This window comes from Bison bison, unplaced genomic scaffold, assembly GCF_000754665.1.
Source record: "Bison bison bison isolate TAMUID 2011002044 unplaced genomic scaffold, Bison_UMD1.0 scf7180017864168, whole genome shotgun sequence".
Lineage (NCBI taxonomy): Eukaryota > Metazoa > Chordata > Mammalia > Artiodactyla > Bovidae > Bison > Bison bison.
This window is the reverse complement of record NW_011494740.1, coordinates 3,772,015-3,779,657: the sequence shown is the minus strand read 5'-3', so window position 1 is coordinate 3,779,657 and position 7,643 is coordinate 3,772,015. Positions and strand designations below refer to the sequence as shown.

Sequence of the window (7,643 nt, the reverse complement as noted above, 5' to 3'; positions counted from 1 at the left end):
GAACATTCACATATTGTTGAAGCCCAGCTTGGAGAATTTTGAGCATTACACTTTTCTAGCACGTGAGATGAGTTCAATTGTGTGGTAGTTTGAACATTCTTTGGCATTTCCTTTCTTTGGGATTGTAATGAAAACTGACCTTTTCCAGTCCTGTGGCCACTGCTGACTTTTCCAGATTTGCTGGCATATTGAGTGCAGCACTTTCACAGCATCATCTTTTAGGATTTTAAATAGCTCAACTGCAATTCAATCATGTCCACTAGCTTTGTACAACATAGGAGTAGGTAGTATTAAATTAGTGATGATAAAAATAGTTAAAATATTGACTGGGTCATGACAAGCCCTAAATAAGTGTTAGTCACTACTCTACCCAGCAGGATATCTTGAAGAAGTTGACTCTACTTATAGTCTTCACTTTCTCACCTCTCATTCACTCTTAAAATCAAATAGCATTGCACCCATGTAAAAACTTCTCTAAAGTCTTCCCATTGCATGTGTGATAAACTTGTAGTCCCTTACCATGTAATCTAGCAGACTTTTCCCTTGTGATCTGGCCCCTGGTCATCTCATGTTTTCTCTTAATCCTTCCCTTCTGTTATTTAAATTTTTTTTCTTTTTTTTTTAAACTTTACAATATTGTATTGGTTTTGCCATACATCAACATGCATCTGCCACGGGTGTACACGTGCTCCCCATCTTGAAACCCCCTCCCACCTCCTTCCCCATACCATCCCTCTGGGTCATCCCAGTGCACCAGCCCCAAGCTTCCTGTATCCTGCCTTCTGTTAAATCACTGTGTGCTGTGCTGTGCTCAGTCACTTAGTTGTGTCCGACTCTTTGGGACTCCATGGAGCCCACCAGGCTCCTCTGTCCATGGAATTCTCCAGGCAAGAAAACTGGAGTGGGTTGCCATTGCCCTCCTCCAGGGGATCTTCCCAACCCAGGGATCTTCCCAACTCAGGGATCAAACGCAGGCCTCCCACATTGCAGGCAGATTCTTTACCATTTGAACCACCAGGGAAGCCCAAGCATACTGGAGTGGGTAGCCTATCCCTTCTCCAGGGGATCTTCCTGATTCAGGAACTGAACCTGAGTCTCCTGCATTGCAGGCAGACTCTTTACCAGCTGAGCTACCAAGGAAGCCCATTCAGTCACTATGCCTCAGATGAAAAGATCTTTTTTCTCTTCCTCCAATATTCAAAGGTCATCCTTGCCGTTGCAATTGTTGCTTTATTTTTTATTTGCCTCCCTCCATAAGTTACCACGAAAGTAGACATCAGGTCTGTTTTCTCATCCATCAATCCTCAAACACCCAATGAATAATGTCTGTTACGTAGTTCAGTTCAGTTCAGTTCAGTCGCTCAGTCGTATCCGACTCTTTGCGACCCCATGAATCGCAGCACACCAGGCTTCCCTGTCCATCACCAACTCCTGGAGTTCACTCAAACTCATGTCCATCGAGTCAGTGAGGCCATCCAGCCATCTCATCCTTCTCCTTCTGTCGTCCCCTTCTCCTCCTGCCCCCAATTCCTCCCAGCATCAGAGTCTTTCCCAATGAGTCAACTCTTCACATGAGGTGGCCAAAGTACTGGAGTTTCAGCTTTAGCATCATTCCTTCCAAAGAAATCCCAGGGATGATCTCCTTCAGGATGGACTGGTTGGATCTCCTTGCAGTCCAAGGGACTCTCAAGAGTCTTCTCCAACACCACAGTTCAAAAGCATCAATTCTTCGGCGCTCAGCTTTCTTCACAGTCCAACTCTCACAACCATTCATGACTACTGGAAAAACCATAGCCTTGACTAGACAGACCTTTGTTGGTAAAGTAATATCTCTGCTTTTGAATATGCTATCTAGGTTGGTCATAACTTTCCTTCCAAGGAGTAAGTGTCTTTTAATTTCATGGCTGCAGTCACCATCTGCAGTGATTTTGGAGCCCAAAAAAATAAAGTCTGACTGTTTCCACTGTTTCCCCATCTATCTGGCATGAAGTGATGGGACCAGATGCCATGATCTTAGCTTTCTGAATATTGAGCTTGAAGCCAACTTTTTCACTCTCCTCTTTCACTTTCATCAAGAGGCTTTTCAGTTCCTCTTCACTTTCTGCCATAGTAAGTCCTCAAAAAAAAGTGTGTGTGGACATCAAGAATTAGTTAATGAAAAACCCATTCTAACCTGACTTCCTTTTGTTTCATGTTTCCAAATTCAGGAGACACATCTTTTTACACTTTTATGCTATTTTCCCCATGAGTTCACAGTTCACTCCATGAAACTCTCTTCCTTGGCTTTTATGAGACCACTGTTTTCATGATTTTTCTTTGACTCCACTGTTTTTGCCTGTTAAATATTCTATGCAGGCTCCTTATCCCCTCTATATATCTAAATTTTGAGTGTGTCAGGCATGGCTGAATCATGGGAATAATTTGTCCCTAGGTGACCCAGGTCATCTGCGCCAAACCTGATACATTGCCTTGGTATAAAAATTGCTGTGAACAAATCTGTTAGAGGGTGAGGAAGAATTCTGGCATTTTTCCCGCCCAAATGGAATTTTTGGTTAGACACCTGAATCTACAGAATAGGTAAGATGATTTCTTCATGTGTAAAATGGAAGACAGAGAAATCCCTTATCAATTCACAGCCTTGACTTTGAAGCTTTGTGATATTCTCAGGCTCTGGTTATCTGCCTCATGTAGTCTGCATCATGTATGTCTGACTGCCTCGAATACAGTCAGACATAACTGAGTGACTAAGCACAGCAGAGCCTGAATGTTGCTTCTTGTCTCTGCCCAGGCTTGTCACCTGCTCTTCCCTCAATTTGTCACATGCCCACTCCCAACACCTTTGTTCTCACACTACACCCTCTCTGTACCTCCAATTTTTAACAGCTATAGTTTGCTCTCTTCAGGCACATACAGACGGGATTGGGCAGCAAGGCAGCCATGTGTGAAAAGAGGAAGAGCAATTAACCTCTGTACATTTGATCACATAGTCACAGATCACCTCCCTGAAAGGATTTAACTCAACGTAATTTTTCTCTCATTCATCTGCCACTTCTGCATACTCCCTTCTAGAGTCACTGTACCCTTCCTGCAGAGGCCAGAGACTAGATTGCCACAGAAGCACAATGTCTGAAATATGAATAAAGGACCAACAGAAACAAATAACAACATCCATTTAATCTGTATGAATCGGGGCCATGTTTTTAAAAGGGCATCACCTTAAAACACAGAAAGGGTTTAGACCATCCTTTCAGATGAAAATATCTGACTAGATGTTAACAGGCAGAGAACTCTACAGCTGTAAGTCTTCCAAACATTTTTGCTTAGTAATACATGTATCATTCCCTTTGCCTGATACCCTCCCTTTGTTGGTAGAGTTAACAAAAGGAGGGGCACGAGAGGCAAGAAGAAAAACTAACCTAGTTATTCGTGGTCTAGGTACTTGCCTGGGCAGATGTATCTGTCAGAATTAGGGAGCTGATCACCAGTGGCTTGATATGCCTTCACCAGAAGAACTTGCCAACACCTTTAGGACTTCTAATTTTAGAAAATAATTGGTAGCAACAAATAACCATGACCTGAATTATTTTACTCATAAAATAACTCCTGCTCATCATTTGTTCCAACTTATTCTGAACCAGCTCAGCAGAAAGAAATGCTAAATTATTTGCAAGTTCTGTGTGTACCTCTCTCACCTCCTAAAATCGAGGCTGTAGCCTTATTTGTTTTTTTCTTTTTTTCTCCTACATCAGCACTAGTGCAAGGAGGGATTGCTTTATGGTTCATTTTTCCAGAGGAATAATGCAAGGTCATGCTGCACCAGTTCCTGAGGGAAAAATCAAGGCCAATAATACACACAAGATATAAGCCTCATAGCCCCCTAAAAACAGATAAAAATAACCAGAGAAATAGCAATAAACCCGATTTAAACAAATTTGCAGAAGATTAAAATTGGATGAAGGAGTGGTGACTAGTTTAACTTAGTAAAGGAAGGTGAACTCTAAATTCCCATAGTGAGGACAACAAAGAAAAGCAAGTTTATCCACTCTATACATTGGAATTTCTGGTTTGATAGTCAATCTTCCCCAACAAATCCATAAGCTCCTCCTCAAGAGCAGGATAGAGCCTATCTTCACTCAGATTTTACTCCAAGAACCTAATAAAATGCTTGGCTGATAATTAGGGCTCAAAAAGTATTAATGAGTAAAAAGAGTGACTATATTACCTTGTTAAAGTATCTACTGGAAGATCTATTTACCTAATTCAGCTTTTAAAATCATATTCTATGGTCAAAATTCTCCTTAGGGAGCTAGCCTAACACAGCACTTTATTATTTAGACAGAATCCATGAAATGAACTAGCAAGAGACAACAAAGAGATGGTTTTCTTTTGCTGCTAAAATAAATTACTGTGAACTTAGTGCCTTAAAACAACATAAATTTATTTTCTTACTGTTCTAGAGGTCAGCCATGTTTCTTTCTGGAAGCTCCATTTCCTTGGACTTTTCAGTCTCTAAAGGCCACCCACATTCCCTGGCTCACAGATCTCTTCCTCCATTTTCAAAGCCAGCAACAGTGGATGGGTCCTTCTCACAGTATATCGGTCTGATCCTTGTTCTATCATCACATCTCTCTCCGATCCAACTATGAAAGTTTCTCAACTTTTAAAGACATGTGTGATTAGGTTGAACCTCCTAGATAATCTAGCTTAATCTCTCATGTCAAGATCCTTACCTTAATCACATATGCAACAGGTAAAGTAATATAATCCACAGTTTTCAGATAAGGCTATCTTTGGGGAGATCTTTTTGCCCACCCCAAATGTCTTCAAGTACCACTGGACTATACTGGGCCTATGCCCTCAGCACCTCTTAGAAGGGTCCCTGAAACAAGACCACTGTCGGGCATACTCAGCTGGGAAGGAAAATCCCTCCATAAATTATATCAATAAAATACCACCTCAAGGCAAGCCCCCAAATGTCCCCTCTTCTAACGAGACTTAGTCTGGCTTTAGTCATGTCTCTCACAGGCATCACCTGACTGCTTACATCAAGCTATATCAAGCTGATCCATTTTTCTTTTTCAGAGAGACAAACATACTAACCATGCAGAACCACGCATCTACTCAAATAAGTTGAAGACTGAAAAAGAAAAAATGTAAATTAGCCCTCAAAAGAAATCCTTTCAGTTCATGTTTCAACAGAATAGTATCTTTCCACACCTAAAGGTCATTCATCAATCTAGTTTTTGTTAGATGGTTTTTTGTTTTTTTGTTTTTTTGTCAATTTGGTAATGGGGGTTTTTTTCCCCTCACTTCCTCACTTTGCTTTTCTCTTCTCCCATCACTGGAATGCATGAATGACCTTTCTTTTTTGTCTTGTATTTGTCTAAATCCAACTACTCCTGACAGTAAATTCATCCTCCTTCACAACCCAGTCTTCCTTTCTTTCTGTATTTCACAGCACCTATTCTCAGGAGACTGTTCAGACAAGCACTGATTGGCTGAGTTATTATCAGCATTCATTCTAAGACCATTGGACACCCATAGTCGAGAGAGGATCCAAGGCATCTATTAGCATGAACCTCTGAAGAAAGGACAGCAGAATGTTTTTCAAACAGCTGTAGACTTCATTTGAGATTTGATTATTTATTACAAGTGAAGAGGTCCTTATTTTGATTCTCTGAGACTTGAGTGTAGGAGCACACATTAGATTTCTTCAAAATGCATCGTTCCTATATAGGCTGTGCTGTAGCCCAACCTTCTCTGAAACTAACACCTCAAGTAACCATATGATTAAACTGATATTTTCAGGGGAAGGGGAGTGTGTGATTCAAGAATGAAACCTATACTTGCTATACTAATTTCCCCAGGTTATCAGAATTATGAAATGCTGCCAGTTGGAAATTTCCATTCCCCAGCACTTGCGAAATATTTGAAATATGGGCCAAATCCTCCTACCAGGAAGTTTTGCTAAGGTGTTTAATTAAAATTCCAAACTATCACAGAAATCAGAAATTAAATCGGATTCCCCAACACCTCCCACATTTGTGTTCGCCACATCTTCACTGGTATCTGGCCCACCCTTTCCATAAAATACCCTCCTGCATGGCATACACTCAGCCTTGAAGGTGGTCAGAGAATCCTCCCCAAGCCTCATAGCTATACCACCATCTCTTCTCTCTACTAACACTGACGTTGACCTCCATTGCTCAAGTTTCCACTTTTTTTTCCTTCTCAGGAGGGAGACAAGTCACCTACTAACCCTTCCTTGCCATTCTTCCTTTCCACTGGAAGCCCTCATCACCTGTATTTCTTTCACTGTGACCATGAAAAGGGTAACATATTCATGAGTCCTTTAAATGATAATTACAATTTTGTTTCTCTTCCATCCTCCCACCAAAGGATGTGTACTTCTAGTTTTTGTCAGTTTCTTTCTGTGTTATTTCAAGATTTCTTTTTTGATTCATGGTTTCCTTTTCCCTTCACATTTCCTAAATCCATGCCTGTGAGTTTATGCAGGTATTACTATAGCATTACACCATAAATAGTAATAAGCATAAAATTCATACTGACAAATACAAGGGTTCATTTGCTGTAAATGTTGTACAGGATAACACAGAAAGAATAGAACAAAAAAGGCTAGTACTTTGACTTCTGAGCAACAACTAGGGCACCTCTGGAGTCAGTCAGGAGCCTACCTTACTCATAATTGCCTTGCAATATTTTAAATAATGAATAAGGTAGTGCCTTTATGAGTTCAATGCAATGCAGATCTAAAAAGCCATAAATCATCACAAATATCTCCACCTTCTTTATTCATTTGGGGATTCTTGGTTTGAAACCTTTAGCATGAGTCATAAAACCAAAACAAATTTTAGAATAAAGGCAAATTAAAAAAAAGCAAATTGTTTACTGTTATAACATTTCTAGGAACTAAGTGTTTGATAATCTATAGTGCTTACCACTATGCCTATCACATAATGAGCTCTCAGTGGATGACTCTTGAATGGACAGATATAGTAATGATTTCACAGTGTGGAAGGAAAAGGAGAGAGGCTTATTTCAATACAATGTACCTGAAAGTTCATCCATCACTTCAGTGTCAGGACCTGTATCCTATTTCACGAATGAGTGCCAGGCATTTTGAAAAGATGTTGATAACTGAGTGTAGATCAAGGTAAAACCCAGTGAGTAAGAGTGACACACCTCCATGCTGTTGGGCTTCATTTTTCTTCTGCCAGTCACAGCTCCCAGCCTTCCTGTCGGAATTCATTTTGCTTCCTTATTGAAACCAATACTCATGGTCAAGGTATCTGCAAGGAAAAATACAAACAACAGAGAAAGCTAATGCTTTGCATTCATTCCTCTTGAAGACAGCCCACAAGTTAGTCCTTCTCCTTTTACCTCTACAAACTCTACATCCTTCGTTCGTCCAGTCTCTTTCTCATCCTGCCTTCAGAAAACTTTTCCCACCCTGCCTTGGAGAAATATATAACCCTCTGATTAATGGAATACTAATGAGGCAAGGTAAGAACAACTTCACTTCTTTCTAGGCGAACATAATTCTTTTTTCAGATTCATAAATTCTCCCAACCTCATAGAACCAGCAAAGCCAAAGAGACTCGAGATTCCACATTAACTGAGAG

At 40.4% G+C, this 7,643-nt stretch overlaps 1 long non-coding RNA gene across 1 annotated transcript in view; it reads right to left on the bottom strand.

The window, feature by feature from the left end:
* Positions 1–2,074: 2,074 nt before the first annotated feature.
* The window catches only part of LOC104990075, a 73,073-nt gene continuing 67,504 nt past the window's right edge, over positions 2,075–7,643 (bottom strand). The window contains exon 3 of the long non-coding RNA XR_825458.1: positions 2,075–7,310. This is a non-coding gene — a long non-coding RNA (uncharacterized LOC104990075). The remainder of the gene's footprint in view (positions 7,311–7,643) is intronic.